General features: G+C 40.1%; 2 non-coding genes across 2 annotated transcripts; both read right to left on the reverse strand.

Moving 5' to 3' along the window:
* Positions 1-230: 230 nt before the first annotated feature.
* Positions 231-303, reverse strand: Trnar-ucu (transfer RNA arginine (anticodon UCU)). The gene has a single exon. It is a non-coding gene; the product is annotated as a tRNA-Arg (tRNA).
* A 3,644-nt stretch (positions 304-3,947) lies between these two features.
* Trnar-ucu (transfer RNA arginine (anticodon UCU)) lies at positions 3,948-4,021 on the reverse strand. Its single transcript has one exon. It is a non-coding gene; the product is annotated as a tRNA-Arg (tRNA).
* Between the last annotated feature and the right edge of the window lie 12,641 nt (positions 4,022-16,662).

Raw genomic sequence — 16,662 nt, forward strand, 5'->3', positions numbered from 1 at the left:
CGATCGGGGTTTGACACATGAATGAATCTGATCATTATGGAGAACAACTCTTAACAGTTCAAACTTCAATTTCGATAACGGGTTTTCTCAACCAAAAAAACAATTCAGATTCTAGCGTAACGCGAATTCACTATTCAATCATAGGTTTCCAGTAAGAAATATATCCAGCATATACCTGCTCCAATCAAGGTTTATTTGTGGGATCAGTTAAAAAATGAAAGCTTTTGGCAGAGCCCTTGCGGGGATCGAACCCGCGACCTTTGGATTAGAAGTCCAATGTGCTATCCACTGCACCAAAGGGCCGCTGTATGTGTAACAATGATGATCGAAACATATTTTAGGAAATTCGTTATTTTTAAATACCAACTTTACAACTGTTTAAATAATTAACTAAAAAACTTATCTAACAAAATGTGGTATTTAGTCCAGTCATATAGGCACACCTGTTGAATTATTATTACAAAGCTTAAAAATTATATGCTTATTTATATCTAAGAACATACCACATTAATATATGTTCTAAAGGGTGATTCATTTCGAGGTTCACTACCTTTTTAAAGAAGAAACACAGAAACTTCAACGTTATTGGGAAATTTTTACTATCATTTGAAAGAACATTCTTTGGTATTTTTTTTTAAGTTTATCTCTTTCAAATCTTGGCTGTGGCTACGCGTGAAATGGTCCATTTGGTTCATTCATTGAGACCAATTTCGATGACTCGTTCGGGCATTTCGACTGGTAACTGGCCTGAATCGAAACGTGATTGTCTGCATAGACTTTAGTCTATATATATCCCACAGGAAAAAGTCTTAATGTGATATACCACACGATTTTTGGGGCCAATCGGCCGGACCCAAACGTGAAATTATCTGCTCATCGAAGTGTTCTCTCCATAGATCCATGAATTGTTGCGATGTATGGGAAGTGGCGCTGTCTTGTTGAAACTAAATGTCTCCAAGATCACGGGTTTCACTTTTAGGCATCAAATAGTCGGATATCCTGGCGCGATAATGGTCGCCATTGACGGTTACGTTCTCATTGGCATCATTTTTGACGAAATATGGACCGTTGTTTTTTCTGGATGAAATGACACTACTTGAATCTCTTCAGGTTTCTCTTCATCGAAAATGTGGCAATTTTGCTTGTTTACATACATTGAGCCTGAAATGGATCTCAACGCAGAACAAAATTAGGCTCGAAAACTTTTTTCAACTTTGGTCGTATCTTCTTTGATTTTTCAAGAGCCCATAGAGCAAAGCGAAACGATGTTGCTTAGTAAAGTCGAGCTCTTTCAATTCTTGCACAAGCTATGTTTTGTACGCTTTCAATTTATGATCTCAACGTAAGATGCGCCACATCGTTCCATACGTCAGTCCGAGTTTTTGCAACGGGCGCCGAATCGACTTTCCACGGACTTCGTGTCGGTACTCTCAGCTACGGCTGCTATATTTTCTTCGTTTCGTGCTCGACGTGGTCTATTCTGTCGAATATTATGCAATAATGTATCTTGGGTCTAAAGATGAGTGATGGTGTTGCCAATAGTAAGCTCAGTAGGCCGATTATGTTGACCATAAGTTGAGCGTAGCACGACAAACATATTCTTTACAGAACCTGAATTTTCGTAATAAAGTTTTTCAGGTACAGTACAGAACAAAACTACCATAAAAGCTTCATACGGCTCACAAGTGACCTGTCAAAAAAAGGTTATTGGACAATTTTCCTCTACTTGGATCACCTTTTATAGGCTCACTTATATCTATTCACATACTGATATATTTATGTTATATAACCATATGGCGCTGTCTTAAATTTTCGGAGCATTAGAGAGAAATGAAGCGTACGAACTATAACAGTTGCTCAAATAGTTAGGCCTTAGCATTATTGTGCCTTCATCGCATCTAACATATGCTCCGTATACTTTTATGTATCGTTACCTTCTTTGCCGATGAAATTCTTCTCTTTAAAAATATTTACAAAGCATGGATTATATCATAATGGTATCATCTTTGGTTCGACCGTCGCACCACTGTGTTTTTAGCCCAAAAGCCGGCTGTGTAAATAAGTTGACACAGCTCCAATATTTCATATTATGTCAGTCTGTTATTACTTCTCAAATATTTCGTTTTCTTTAACATTTTTAAATTAGTGGAAATACAATTATTTCAGTTTCAATTTACAAAAATATTGTGAAGAAGTCAGCCACTTAAGCTACGGCTAAGCAGAACTGCCCAGTTCTTTTATTACTTTGCTAAAGTGACATCATTACAGCATACCTTTAGGGGAATGTACTACGAACTTCTGACTTTATATTAAACAAGCTAAAGAAGTTCTTTTCTAAACAAGGATTTTACTAAATATGGACCAAAAATTGCGACCTTGATAAGCATTAACTCGTAACTTCCCAACCAATACAAGAATATTCCCATTTCAAATGCTATTTGAATAAGAATAGCACGAATTTCGAATAATTTCTTTATATTAGTATCATATATACTACACACAAAATAAATGTTCGACCACAAATATGAATGCAAATGATGAAATTTGTTAGAGCATCAGCGGCGCATAAATTTGGCAAGGAAAGAAGAGCATAAGCACACAGCAACTTTCTCGGCTTCCTACGCTTCTCGCTCAACCCAACATTCGTGTAATGCAAAACAAATCGAACTTAAAGTATGACTACAGTAGCAATTTAATGTACTCTCGGCCACGCTCTCAAGCACATCAATGTTGACAAAGAAAGCAACGAATGAGTATAATGGCAGGATGGACACTCAAGTGAATTTATGAAGCACTTAAACGAGTTTACAACAAATTTCCATATTTCTGCGCCAACACAACACTGTGTGCGCGCCACAAAAATCAAGAATTACCATATTATTTGTCGTACACAATCATATTATGCCCTCAAAAACATATGCGTCCTAAACCTCGTTAAGTGAGTACGACTGGCACTCATATGAAATTTCGCAAATTGAATTTCGAATATGCCAATAATCGGCAGAAAATGTTTGGTAGCGTCATGATTTCTTAGTAACTGATTCTCAATTCAAATATATTGGCAATCAAAGCGGTTTATCGTCCCAACCATCCCAACTATATTCACTCGTGTCCATGCTTAGCGTAGCGTCGCTTTAGCACTGCTCACGCTTGAGCAACCGTCAGTTGGCGCTCGCCGCGCCCTCGGTTTTACGTACAGGAAGTAGCCGCCCACAGACACTGTGGCTACATGCTGTGCTTTCCAACGCTTTCTTATGCACGCCGTTGATTGTTATCAATATTGAATATTTTGATGTGCCAACGTAGTAACTGACTTGACAATTTCCACTTTTACATTTTGTAGGGAAACTCAGTTCGTCCTTTCATTTTAGGTTCGTCAAAAGTTTTTATTTCTTTTAAATGGAGCGGGGGCTAAGTGTCTTGCTCTACGTGTGCTTGTGGGTTGGCTAGTCTTGCTACTAAGTGCCGCCCCGCATATCATTGACCAACTTAGATTAGCATCGGTCGCACACACTTGACTTTGACAAGTGCCAACGACCATAGCATTAGTTATCAACTTAGAGGGTTTTATGGCAAAAGAAAGTGATAACTTTGAAAATACCAAGCAGTAAGTAATACGCGAAGTCTTTTAGAAAAATCAAGAATTTTTTTTTAACAAATTGAAGATGTACAGGTTAGGTTAATTGAGGTTAGTTTGGATTAGATTAGCTCAAAATAAAAAGATGTACATGTATATTTTTGAGGTTCACACAGAGGGTGTAATAGTAAAAATATATCTTCTCGTTTCTTTTAAAGAGCAGTTGTATCAAGTTCTTCTTACCAATCTATTACCAAAGTACCATGACACTGTTTTGAAAGTTGTCGATAGTTTCTAAACGCCATTCAACTCATACAAGTGTGTCATCTCTGAAGAATCGTACAAAAAATAGGTGCTTCTGAACACAATCTGAGCCCTTGCGGGGATCGAACCCGCGACCTTTGGATTAGAAGTCCAATGTGCTATCCACTGCACCAAAGGGCCAGTTAATTAAACCTATAGGTAGGTAAAATGCACAGTGATCTTCTTCTTAACTCAAGAAGCACGTACTTACTCTGAAACCAAGCTCATCTTACAGCCAGCTGAAGACGGCATATCGACACACTTGTGTGTCAGATCGGTAAAAACATACGCACCATATGCTTCAAGTTAAATAAAACTTGTTGAGTATCATCATTAGTTTGCACTTCATTCCGCTCTGTGCCTAGCCTAAAACCGGCTGTGTAAACATGTTGAAACAAACACCAATGCTGCCGTTTGCTTACTCTATTACTTCCTCTCAAATATAACGTTTTTAAATTTGAAGTAAAACCCAATATTTCGGCTTCAATTTACATTTTACTTTCTTCTAAGTACAACCGAATGGTTCAGTAGTAATATATCTTTTTATTTTGCTAAAGTGACGTCATTATAGCATACTTTTGGGTCGTGTCGACCAAAATTGTAACGGTGTCTCCTAGCCCACCTAAAACTTAGTGTAAAAACCTACTTAACACCACCTGAACACCTTGCTACATATAGCATTGGTGGACATAACTGCAAGCTGCCCTCAAACTCAGAGAATATGGGTAGCTAGATGACTTCCTGACCACTGCATCGTCTTCCAGCGAGGTAGCTGAGCTGCCATATATGTAGGTAGCAATCTACTACTTCAGAGCACAGTTTTCTGACACTATTCTTATTCTACTAAACACAAAGCATTGGCATTTTCGGTTTTCCATTTGTGGTATGGGCCATCCATTTTCCCAACTTTTGGATCGTTCCCCTAGTTCTCAAAAGTTTTGCCATTTGCACTTGGCTTAAAATATCATCTTCATTCAAGATAGTTTGCACTTCGGCGTCTTAAAAGTTTTTTGGCGGTCTTCCACGTTCTTCATTTCTGGCATTAAAATAATTATCGCTGCACCGTTGGAACCAACTTTTGCATATTACTTCTGATAGCGTGTTATCACCATGTGCCTAAAAATTAACTGATCCAAACTCTAAATTGATAAGAAGTAAACTGGGAATTCCATATCTAGAAGCTCCTTCAACCGCTGAGGGAATTTCAATATCGCAAGATAATAGCGTCGGTCATTAGAATCGACGGCATGTGCTCAAAAGTAAACGGCTATCTCTCTGACCTTTCTCGTTTCCTCGCTGAAACTTAACGCTCTCCCCCACTAAATTCACAGCTGCCATATTCACAAATCGAACGAAAAAGTACAGACTTGACTATAATTCCGACTATCAATAACCCTAAAATTTTTCGGAGTGGCATTTGACTGCCTGTGCTTCCTCACATGATCGCGATTATTGCCAAAGTACAGAGCCGCAACTAAGTTCTGAAGTCGCTAGCCGGCAGCACATGGAGAAAATATAAAGAAATTTCGGCTCAAGACAATGTGGTCGCCTGAATGCCGTGAAACATAGACGAGGAAGCTTCAAACATGTCAGAACACTGTACTCCGAACTATAACGGGATGCGCCTTTATGTCTCCCATCGAAGTTCTGCACAGTGAGGCCCGCATGCGTCCAGCTAAGGAGCATAATGAACTATTCTCCGAGCAGTTTCTGCTGGAGGGCTGGAGTGTTTTCTTAGAAATCATACCCGCAGTCCTTCCTCAACTACTTCGATGACATAAGACAATACGCAACTAACATCAGACATGCACTAATCGCCATTCACAGTGGAACCATAAACACCTTCACCGACTCCCTTTCAGTAAATGGCTTACAAGGAATAAAACCAGCACCCATTGCTGACGAAAGCTCGAGTTGCCCCGAGAATCGATCTGTAACCGCTGAAACTCCTACTTATCTGGAATTGACCCCGACAACTCAAACATATGCATAGCATGCAACGAGACCTCCCATATGAGTCCTCTTCGTTTGCCCAGCTAACCCTACAGCTCTCCTTATGGTTCGAAGCCATCAAAACAGCACGTTTCCTGGCCATGCCGTTGGATGACCTCGTTGCCAACTTATGTGAACCTTACCACAGCAAAGGTGGTCTAGATGTCCGTTACAGCAACAACAATTTGCATCGACAAGTATTCGTTGCGACTACAGCGCACTTCACTTCATTGAAAAATTATGATGTTATTCAATGACTGTAAGGTCGGTGACGCTCACTTCGTACCGATACACCTGGTATATTACAATGCTATATTGGAACAACTACTGACAAGAAACACCCCGGTGGATATTGTGAAACCATGTTTATGCTGATCTGATTTCTCTTACCAGCAATATATTTTTATATTATTTAAGTCCATAGTCCAACCAAAAATATTATTTAAAGACATCACGCCTGGAATACACACGACACCACAAATGTCCTTGATTTTACACATGGCGATTGTCTGCAGTCAACGCCAACATGTCCTCCGTTCAACTGCCGCACGCGTGTTTTATTATGAGCGTCAAATATACACACGATTTTTTTTTGTTGGTTTATTTATTCAGATCGTGTTTTGATTTTGCCAATTCATGCGGCAACACATGTTTACTTTGACGCGACCATTTGTCCGCTTGCTGTCCACCACAAGCGCCAACATCAGCAAGCTCAAGCTTCAATGGACTATTTATTAAAAAAACAAATGTATATATATATATACAACGACATATATATATATATACACATATATATATATAGGTACACATGTGTCTCGTTGTTTTCCTTTGGGCTCGCCGTTGGCAGAGACAATAAATTCATTTTTTCGTCGCCGTTTACTTTCAACTTGGAACAACACCCCTTCCTGCGCCCGGTTCTCCGAACGTCTTTTCACACTTCCTGCCATTGGCATGCGGCTTTTTTCGCTCCAATCAGTTGCGTTAATATTTTCCTTTTGAACGCACACACACACGCAAGCATGTAAATATATAAATACATCGCTGAGTGCTTGTAGCTTTTGTTTCTTGTTGTTGCTTGTTGTTATTTGCCGCCGGCCAAATGTGCGGTCGTTTCATACACATGCCGCTTTCGCTCATATCCCCAAGCGTCGAGTTGTCATACATACATATATGTATGTGTTTGTGTATAAGTTTGTATGGCCTTTTGGGTCAGTGGCGCGCGTATTTGCTGCTCGATGTCAATGATGATTATGTCAATAATATTCGTGGCCCAATGACAGCAAACAACAAATGGGCAAAAAATCGAAGCAAACAAATGATTATGCCATTTTGATTAGGCCTTGTTTCGTATTTCATTGCTTTCGTTGCCAACGCGTGGACTCATCTGCGTCAAAGTGTTTACACGTTTGCTTTGCTGTCTGCCGCTTGGACACTACTCTTCTCCATCGAGGGATATAGAGTTGGAGGCAGTTGCTTTTCAATTTCTTCTCAACAATGTTTGACTGTGCTCGAGTCTTCTTTCTTCTCTGCGTCTCTTCTGTCTCACGTTCTCCTTGACGTTGAATTTTGTCAATATTTTCTTTCTTTTCTTCGGCAATTTTTGTTTCCAGTAGTGCGTGTGTCACAGCCTTTTCATTCTCTTTTCATATGCTGACCGCTCGTTGCGTTGTTATACAATATTTCATTACATTGTTTGTGTTTCTTTCCTCTGTTTATTTAGGCATATATTTCATTTTATTTTCCAAACATATTTCATGCTTGTCATCCTTGTGCTTGTGTGTACGCTGGGCTTAGAGATTCGCAAACGATTATTTATGATTAATTTGCCACGCAAACATGGCGCGCAATCGTGCAACAGCGCCGCTTTTCTATTTCGATTTATTTCACTTGACTTCATGCCATCCTTGGGGGATACTATGGCTGCACACATATACATATGCACATCGATTCGTGCTATTTTGGTAAGGGTTTGAGGCAAATCATGTGGATGATCATGAGTGTGTGCTTCATAGCGCAAATATGGATTTGTGCTGACTCGCTTTTAACTTTATGGCTTGCTGAGAGTTTCATAACTTAAGCTATCCCTTCTTCTGCATCATTTAGTGCCCAAGTGTCTCAATTATAAATTTCAAGAGTGCGCATTTTTGAGTGATTATGCTTAGTCTGCATACGTGCATCGGGGAGATTATAATAAATTAGTTTGTGAATAATTAAATACCGAATTATTCAAAATGGATTTCCGTGTAATTGACAAAAAGTTATATAAGCTCTAATATATATTTTTTTTTTTAATGTTTTAAGCATTAAACCTTGCTAAATATGGTAGGAATTCGTAAAATAAAGGAGTGTTGGAACAGAGTTCCGATTTTTGGTTCGAAATCACTCTATAAAAAGTTAATAATGTTTAAAGACAAAAAAGAAACTTTAAAATTTCGAAACCCACCGGAATATCTAAAAAAATATCAGAACCATCAAAGCCAGTTTTGTACTATTTTGGGGTTAACAGTACAGTGACAATCACCTAAGCATTGGCCTGGCACGGTGCCTTCGTTTCTTGTATAGAGCGAGCTAGTAGCCAGCTTACCTTTAGATCACCTCATGACTCTTATTTCGATTTCATTATTAGAATGAATATATACTATTTAGTTTAACTTCATTCATTGGGGCTGTTTTTTTACGTGGCGGGTCCCAAACCCAGCACAAAACCCTATGCAGGGGATGTTTCGCCTTCTCACTTTAGCTCGCCTTCAAACGGATGTTCTTAGGCTACCCAGAGGATACTTGGTCAAAGACCGGAAGTCGTGAGCTGCTTGAGTCACATGTAAAAGAATCGTTTCTGGCCACTCCCAAGTGAATGGCGATCAGAGAACTTTCCTCACTTGCGTGAACTTCTACACATGACTCCATCCTCTAATCGACACTCACCACCTATTCGTCGATTTCAATGCTGCTTTCGATAGCACGAAAAGGAGCTGCCTTTATGCCGCAATGTCTGAATTTGGTATCCCCGCAAAACTAATACGGCTGTGTAAACTGACGTTGAGCAACACGAAAAGCTCCGTCAGGATCGGGAAGGACCTCTCCGAGCCGTTCGATACCAAACGAGGTTTCAGACAAGGCGATTCCCTATCGTGCGACTTTTTCAACCTGCTTCTGGAGAAAATAGTTCGAGCTGCAGAACTCAACAGAGAAGGTACCATCTTCTACAAGAGTGTACAACTACTGGCGTATGCCGATGATATTGATATCATCGGCCTCAACACCCGCGCCGTTAGTTCTGCTTTCTCCAGACTGGACAAGGAAGCAAAAGAAATGGGTCTGGCAGTGAACGAGGGCAAGACGAAATATCTCCTGTCATCAAACAAACAGTCGTCGCACTCGCTACTTGGCACTCACGTCACTGTTGACAGTCATAACTTTGAAGTTGTAGATAATTTCGTCTATCTTGGAACCAGCGTAACAACCACCAACAATGTCAGCCTAGAAATCGAACGCAGGATAACTCTTGCCAACAGGTGCTACTTCGGACTAAGTAGGCAATTGAGAAGCAAAGTCCTCTCTCGATAAACAAAAACCAAACTCTATAAGTCCCGTCCTGCTATATGGTGCAGAGGCTTGGACGATGACAACAACAGATGAGTCGACGTTGCGAGTTTTCGAGAGAAAAGTTCTGCGAAAGATTTATGGTCCTTTGCGCGTTGGCCACGGCGAATATCGCTTTCGATGGAACGATGAGCTGTACGAGATATACGACGACATTGACATAGTTCAGCGAATTAAAAGACAGCGGCTACGCTGGCTAGGTCATGTTGTCCGGATGGATGTAAACACTCCAGCTCTGAAAGTATTCGACGCAGTACCCGCCGGGGAAGCAGAGGAAGAGGAAGACCTCCCCTCCGTTGGAAGGACCAAGTGGAGAAGGACCTGGCTTCGCTTGGAATATCCAATTGGCGCCACGTAGCGAAAAGAAGAAACGACTGGCGCGCGGTTGTTAACTTGGCTATAATCGCGTAAGCGGTGTCTACGCCAATTAAGAAGAAGAAGAAGTTTAACTTCATTCCCTTAGAAGACAAGAAGTTGAGTTTAGTTGAGTTGAGGTTATTCTGACTGAAATTCAATATTAATACGAACTGAGGTTAACGTCCTTATATGATGTCATTTCTTTTAACGTAGTTTAAGATACTTTTTATCTAATTCTGAAGCTTAATGTAGTCCCTTAAATTGTGAAGTTCCTAGGTATCTAAGAAAAATTCAAGATAAGGCCGTACATATGCGGAGGAGGTGTTCCAGCAACTTTTCCATGCCTGCCTCTGCACTTCCTACATCTATCATCGTTAATGGCTCGCATGCGATATGAGTGAGTTGTGCCTACAGACTAAGCCCATAATCATCCTGCAGTCGTTTCGTGCCCGTGTGAGTATTAGGATTGCAGGATTTACGCCTATACAAATTGTTGTGGTGATTTATTCCATTTCACTCAGATCCGTCAGTCAATCCTTTCAGTCATTTTATTGTGTGCTATTTTTAGCGACTTGCGTAGTTCAAGAACCGATTCGGCAGCCAAACAGATTACATTTTTCGTAATATCATCAGTTTTCTCGTTTCTTGTGGCCTAGAACCCAGTATATGCATACAAGTATATCATCGTATTCGATAGTCAATATATATGCAGTTTCACTGCTTTCACAAACATTCTTTGACGCAATAAGATGTAGGATTTTTGCCTTAATTGCCGGTTAACAATGTATATATGCTGCTCTCTCTATGTCGTTTCCTGTATTTTTAGCTATCCAAGCAGCTCTCCTGACCGATGAATCTTCTACCTGGTAGATAGTGAAATATTGCAGGAGCTTGAAGGATCACCTGAGGTCTAACTCCACGCTATAGATTCCTGCGCTAACACCATTAGATCGAGATGTTAAGATTTCTGCTGGAGGGTCGCGTGTTCCCGTCTCAACCACCTTCTTCTAGCGTTACTTTAAAAGCGTGAAGGTGTGCGATATATTTAACCACCGATACCTCTGCCAGTTATGCCTGAAATGTTCTTGTGGAAAATTTACCTAACGCTACTAATCATGCAACTGAGTTCTCTCCTGAGCTTTCCACTGCAATACCAATTGTTGTGTTGCAGGTTGAGTAACTTTTAAAGTGCAGCCGTTGGATTGTATCTGCTCCAAAGTTTTTTGTAAGAAATTTTGCTGACTACGGTTCACCACCCCAAAGCACAGTAAAGTCAGATTAGATGACTACCACTGTGTAACACTAATGCATAAGAGCAGATGATAGACCCCATGTTGGTCCAGCATCTTCTTACATGGGCTTCATTACTGGCTTTTTTCACCATGTCAGCTTTCTGTCCAAAATTACTCTCAGATTCTTGGTATGATTCGTACCAATTAACTCTAGATCGATGATCCTCGCGGACTTCCATGACCATGTCCGTCTTATCGGAATTTATCTACAGATTAGCCGATATCGCTCATTGGAGCTTGACTTTTAGAGCAATATTCATCACACTACTACCTACAGTTTGGGAGGAGTTTCTGTTCACTTTAATCTGAGTAATCGTCATTCTACTTTGCATTAATATTCCTTCAGCTTAGTGGAGCTTTTATCCATGCTATGATGTCTATCTCGGCTGCTTCCAGGCTATTAGAGATTGCGCCATTGGAAACATTATTAAATGCTCTGCTTATGTCCAGAAAGATGCGCGGTGTATATTCCTGATGACCTGCAGCTCTCTCCTTAAATTTAATATTAACGAGTGAACTGCAATCTCAGTGGATCTATCCTTCGTAAAGACGTGTTAAACTTTCGATAGGTTAGCCGGTGGAATCGTGTGCCTAAACTTAACTCACCTCAACTCAACTCTATCAATTTCTTTAAGCTTAATCCTAAATTAATTTCACAATAAATACGCATATACAAAATAATAAAAAGAAACTCTGAAACATTTTTGATTAAAGCTCAGAACTCTTTTCCTAAAACTCATCTCATATTCTACACACGAGTCTGGTCATTTTTATGCACGCTAACACGAAATCCATTCCCACGTTGGAGGTGGCTTTCATTACACCTTCATGTTGCATGCCACAAACGTAAGCAACATATGCCAAATGAGTAAAAGAGCACACTCCGAATAAAGAAAGCAGGTATTTCGCGTGCCACTAATCCTTGCAATGTTGCCACACTTTCGAAACACACTGACACACATATAAAATTGGAGATGAATGTGTATGCGAACACACAGACCTATGGTACTGGGTCAGCGTAGGCAGCAGAAGTTTTTACGCTGATTAGTTGGCTGTCGCATCAGCGTTGCACGAACCATTAAAAATGCACTTAGTGTGCCAGCCACAACAACAAGCACAAATAAATGACAAAAAATAAACAAGTGAAATTGGCACACGACAGTTTTAAAAGCACTGAAATTTAGCTATGCTGGCAGAGAAATTCGTCCCTACACACGCACCCGCACACAAACATACATACACATGGACATGTGCTTGGCTGTCGGTGGGCGGCAACTTGCCACTTTGCTTTCATTTGTGCCACACACTCACACACACATTCATGCGATAAGGCTGACAATAAAATTTGCTCAAACAAATACTGACCCAGAAACAGAGTGCGCAGCCATTGAAGCAGCTCAACGGCGAACAGCGACTAAGCGCTCGCTTTCCTATCCAACAATTGGCATTCATCATGCGCTAAGCACTCTCCGACTGAGCATGTAGGCCAACATGACCGTTGCCATGTACTGTTATCCAAGTGCTTGTGTCATTTGCATTAGATAAGCGTGCTGGATAAGCCATTTCGACGGATCGGTGTACATCACCAACGCTGGTCCGACAGACACACACACAGGCAGACTTAGTCAGGCCGTGTAGTTTAGTGTGTGTGTGGCATACAAGTTGTCAGTCACTTTGTTAAAGCGGCAACAGTGTCGATGTGTGTCACACCATGCTAAGTTATATGTATGTGTGTGTGGTATGAATGTGTTTATGTATGTGATGTATGTGCCACAAAAAAAAGCTTCAACACTTGGCCACTGTCACTCACGCGAATTGTTCGCATGCTGCACACATATGCATATGCAACACTCCACACACTCCTCACGCTGCCGCCACTTAAGCTGCTCCTGTCATATGCATGACATTTGCCTTGCAAAAACTGCTTGCCTTCAAGCAATGCATTCCTTTTTTGCTTTTGCACGCTGGCTGCCACTGTTTGCCGCTTTTTATTTGTGTCTTGTTTCATTTGATGTTTCAGTTGCACTTTTTTTATTAACTTGCATTCCTGACAAATGTCATTTGTCCATGCTTTAATTGCAACAAAGCACACAATAACTAACACTGCCACGAATGCGTTCCGCTACTTGTGTGCATGTATGTGTATATGTGTGTGGCTATAAATTTTTTACGACATTTCACGGTCAACAGAGTGAGGTTGCGCTTCAGCAAATGCGTACACAAACACACACTCGTGCGCGTGGCATGCAACATGCAGCAAGTGTTGAAAAAAAGCTGTTTGCCAAACGAGCTCATGAAAGTGTTTGCCGACAGAAGTGTGTCGCTATAAATTATCTAATATATATGCAACTCTCTCTCTTTATTATTACTTTTTCAATTACATATGCCATATGGCAGCATTACTTTTTGTTTTTAATTACTCGCCTAATGACAAGCGCTGTTTTTTGCCATTTTCACACTTAATTAATTTTTTTCACTCCGTACCAGAATTTTTTCGCAACGAAAATGTTTTCATTGTCGCAGGCGCCATCGTGTTGAATGCTTTGTTAGAATTACGCTTTTAATGGCAAAAATTGTATGACCAATTAACTCGGGCGCTAAATAATTAATTAATTGTGCATTTCGAGCTTCCGTTGCCAAGTAACCTTGAAGCGCTGACTCTGGAATCCCTTGTGTTCATTTTGTTTTTTCAAAAAATTTTTTTATATGTTAAAAAATGTTGAATTACACTGAATTCATTAAATAATTTTATATCTTAAATGCAGAGCACTTCGTTTAACTCTGTGAAAATTTCGCAAGAGTTTTTCTTAACTTGATCCTGCTAACTTTGAGTTATGCAATATTTTAAAGAAATCTTATAGAACAGCCTTCAATTTAATTTTGAAATTATCATTGTAAGCTGAGTATAATATTTCTAGTATCTTAAGTCAATCAAAAGCAAACCTATGGTAGATAGATAAGATTTATAGAAGATAAGGTCTAACGACGCGCCTAGGCTAGCAAATGGCCTATTAAGAGGCCATCGAAACTATAATCATCTCACTCTATTATGTATGTTCTCTCTGAAAACAATAGAGCAAAAGGCAAAAAAACTTTATTGGCAAAATAGAAGACAGTCGGCCGGCCAGTTTGTAACGCCGCTGGATGCAATGAAACGCGGACGAGAAAGCTTCAGACATGACAGAACACTGCACTCCGGACTATAACAGGATGCCTCTTGATGTCGGCGATCTAAAATTTACACAGTGAGAGCCGTATGCTCCCAGTTAAGAAGTTTAATGAAGTCATCTGCAAGCAATTTCTGCTGGCGAGTTTTCTTAGAAACCATCATTGCAGTCGTTCACCTCCTAGGAACATCAAGAGAACTTTCCTTATTTAAGTCGATGACATTAGACAATACGCCGAGCAGACTTCGGACGCAACTAACTTTCAGACATTCACCGACATTTATTGCGGATGACGAGCTCGAGTTGCCGTGAGAATCGAGAGTGACTCAGCTTCGTTCTAGATGCTGGAGCAGCGTAAACTCCTACTTATTCGGAATCGACTCCGACTTACCAAATATGTTTTCAGCATGCTACGAGCCGCGGCATGATTCTAATCACCTCTTTGGATGCCCAGCTAACCCTACACATCTAACACCTCATTCCCTATGATTCGAACTACAAAATTTGAAACAGCATGCTTCCTGTGTCTACAGTTGGATGACCTCGATAACAACTTATGTGAACGATACCTACGTATTAGACAGTGACCTATTAGCTCTCATACCAGTGTTCTTATATTATTATTCAGCATGTGCGGGCCATATTCCACGTTTGTCTGCTTTTTGAATATAAGTTAGGTATGAACTCCACCAGCCAGAGGCATAATTACTACATATTCCGATTTTATTGGAATCTAATTGTAGGGTGGTGCCTGCTCTAACTAAATCATCTGCTACACATTTTCTGGGAACGTCACTGTGCCCTGAAACCCGTTGCAGGTTTATCACGAAATATTTAGGATATTTGATCCTCTAAGATATCGCAGTATTGTTCCATTACTTCTGATGAACCACTAAGAACCTTCAGTGATTTGAGTAGTGGCACCTAGAACTCCTATAAAATTGATCACAAATACGACACATAGATCGCAATATGACAACGGAGATCCAATTCGCCTCCACTGTGATGTGAGTCTTCTTTTGCTATTTCATCAGCTTTGCAGATTCCGCGATTACCAGATAACCAAAAGAATCTTATGACTAAGTAGTTTGATGCCATTTATAGCAGGGACTGGCACCCTTTGACTAACTTTGATCGCATAGTTTGCGAGCTTGGTGATATTATCGTGGCTCTGCTCTCGGAGTGAACATTCAGCTTCCTGAAGTTCGAAGTTCTTCCTTAACTGTCTTCAAAAAAACACCACAACCGCATAAATATCTATCTGAATGATGTCCTCTCACATTAAATACCTTTTCCACAGCAAACAACATTACGGTTTATTAAGTGGGAATTCACCACATTATGCCTCCTATCATCCGCACACATAAAGACCAAACATGCATTAACGAAAGTACCAAAAAAATGAATGAAAAATCCAACCCACACAATTATCATCAATATGTGTTGAGTCACCCACACATACACATAGTCAAATAAAAAGGAAAAAGGGTCATCGCATTCAAACTGAAAGTGTCAAGCCAGCTGACAGGCGCACAACAAAATTGACACTTTGCATACGCTGCAATCGAACGCCCAACAACAACGTGCGATGTAAGAGCAACAACAAAAAAGATTGATGATAATGACATTTTAAGCGCCTAAGCAAACCCAAAGTGAGACCCAAGGCAAAGTGAGCAAAAGCCAAAGGTTAACTAGCGTTGCCGGTGACGCCGAAAGATGCCTAAAAGCGGTAGTCTTGGTTCTCTCTCTCTTCTTATGAACGAACAACAATAATGCGCGAGAAAAAGGAAAAGCAGTGTAGCAAGCCAAAGCGTGAAATAAACGCAAAACTTTCAAAAATAAAGTTGCAAAACGCACAGCAAGACCGAAGAAACATAATTCTAACCCCTTCTTGTTTTGTATTTGTATTTGCATTTTTTTCACCGTCTTTTGATAAAGTGGAAGAGGTGCTTTTGTGCGAAACTTTTACGCAACACAGCAAAATTGGAAAAGTTAGAAAAGAAGTGCGAGAAAACATCCGCTAAGCATAGCAAGCATGGAAGAAACTGGATAATAAAGCGCAATGAAGAATACGCAACTGAAGAATAACATAAAGAAATATTCAATACGCTTTTATTCAGTGAACAATGTGAAGGCGAAGAAAGCTTTACTGCAGTATTGAATTAGAGTTTAAAGATTTGCATGTCTTAATATACCCAGCAGTGAATTGAACTGGTTTAAATCCTCTTACAACTTTTATGAAGATGACTCTGTTTCTTCTTAACAAGCAATGTATGATATATCAACGGGATTAAGGTGGTTATGATACCTCATCTATCTCTGTTTATATTCAAACCCGGCGGTTAGTGGCAGTTTCGGCTATGTCTCTTGG

The sequence above is a fragment of the Bactrocera dorsalis genome, chromosome 1, assembly GCF_023373825.1.
Source record: "Bactrocera dorsalis isolate Fly_Bdor chromosome 1, ASM2337382v1, whole genome shotgun sequence".
Taxonomy (NCBI): Eukaryota; Metazoa; Arthropoda; class Insecta; order Diptera; family Tephritidae; genus Bactrocera; species Bactrocera dorsalis.